Source organism: Orycteropus afer, unplaced genomic scaffold (assembly GCF_000298275.1).
Source record: "Orycteropus afer afer isolate SDZICR_OR568_19922 unplaced genomic scaffold, OryAfe1.0 scaffold00209, whole genome shotgun sequence".
Taxonomy (NCBI): domain Eukaryota; kingdom Metazoa; phylum Chordata; class Mammalia; order Tubulidentata; family Orycteropodidae; genus Orycteropus; species Orycteropus afer.
The window spans coordinates 4,835,431-4,837,335 of NW_006921796.1; positions in this window are offsets into that span (position 1 = coordinate 4,835,431).

The window sequence follows — 1,905 nt, forward strand, 5'->3', positions numbered from 1 at the left end:
ACACACACACACATATACACACACACACACCATACACTCGTCTGCATGTACTGTACTTTTAAAATAATACTTAAATTAAGAAACAATGGGTGATTTCCTTTTCAACTTACTAAAGTGTTTTGATGCCTGTTGAAGCACTCTGAAAAATTAACCAGCACCATGTAAGTTGAGAAGTGGGCTGGGGTACAAATGAGGCCTTTTAGAAGCCAGCTAGCCTCACAGCACGTCCTAGTGTTGTTCCTGGCAGTTTATTTCATATCGCTGTTACACTGCCTTTTTCAGGGATGAGCAGGACCTTGCAAAGTTGTCCACATCTAGGTGAACCATTTAAAAAGGAACTGTTCTTAGGAGAACAAGTCCAAGTTAAACAGACTTACTTTACACTTTCTCACCTAAAAGTAACAGCTAACACATGCCAAGTGTATGAGAGTAATCATAATAGCTAATGTTTACAGCAGTTACCATTTCCTTAAAGTGCTTTACACAACACAATCCTCAAACAAGTGAGCTATATTTATTATCCCCATTTTACGCCCGAGGAAATTAAGGACAGAGAAGTGAAGTGACCTGCTTGTAAGCGGCCGAACAGGCACGCAATCAGACCATCCAGCGTCGGGCTCTGTGCTTCTAACCAGCACGCCCTCTACATGGCCTTAAGAAAAGGCAAAGAGAAAATAATCTCCAGCGTCTCGCAACACTTCAGGTCTGAAGATTTTCCGAGATTTAGTAATTATATTAACTTAAAGTGCATCTTTAATTCCTTACTAACTTTTAGGTAGATTCTGAACATATTAAATACTTCAATACTAATTTGACAGACACGTGCATTTGTCACATGGATCTCCGGTCATGAGAACAGTAAGTTTATGGTACTATAATGGCTTGCATGTTGCTGCAATGCTCGAAAACTATGCCACTGAGACTTCCAATACCAGCAGTTTCACCATGGTGGACGGCTTCCAGTGGAGCTTCCAGACGAAGCCCAGTGACCTACTTCCAGACATTAGCCACGCAAAGTCTAGACCGCCACAGAGCACTGGCTGGTACTGTGGGGGCGTCATGAAGAATGCCCAGCTGCTAGAGAAGGACAGCATGTTTGGTAAAGTGGAGGGGCAGCAAAAACAAGGGGCCCCTTAGATGGACGACACAGTGGCACCAACAGCAGCCCCGAACATGCCAATGATCATGAAGATGGTACAGTAGCTGGCAAAGTTCCATCCCGTTGTACGTGAGTCGGAGCCAACTTGAGGGCAACTAATTACCGAGAGGTGCAGGCACCAGGTGAAACAGGTGGTAAAGGACAGCCTAACTACTGCAGAGGGAAGCATCCATTCACTCGGTGAACATTCTCTATACTATAAATAAAAACTTTCACGAAAACTAAATTCTAACTTTGTAATCACAATCTGAGTTCAATGCATCCTACTGATTTCCACTTAGTCTGGATTCCTTCTTATTTAAATTCTTTAACAGCCTATAAACTTGTTCCTAACATTGAAAAGCTTTTGTTAAAAACTGCAGCATTAACAAGAGGTCCAGACAATAAAAATAAACACTTTTACATACACAATACTGCACTGTCAGTAATAAAAAACATTAATCTATGGGTGGATACAAAGTAGACAGGCTAAATGATCAGGTATGTCTAGGCAAAAGGGAATATACCTACGACCATACATAAGTTTGGCAGATAATATTTCTACATATATATGTGTATGTGCCATAAGAATGTCCATATAGGGGGTTCCGGCAAGATGGCGGACTAGGCAGAAGGATTGCACAGACCCTCTTCAACAAAGAAAAGAGAAACCAATTAACACAGACACAGAAGATAATCTTGGACCCTGAGCGTTGAAGGGAAGGATACAGAATTGGACTAAACCCCAACTAGCAGAATAATTGGCG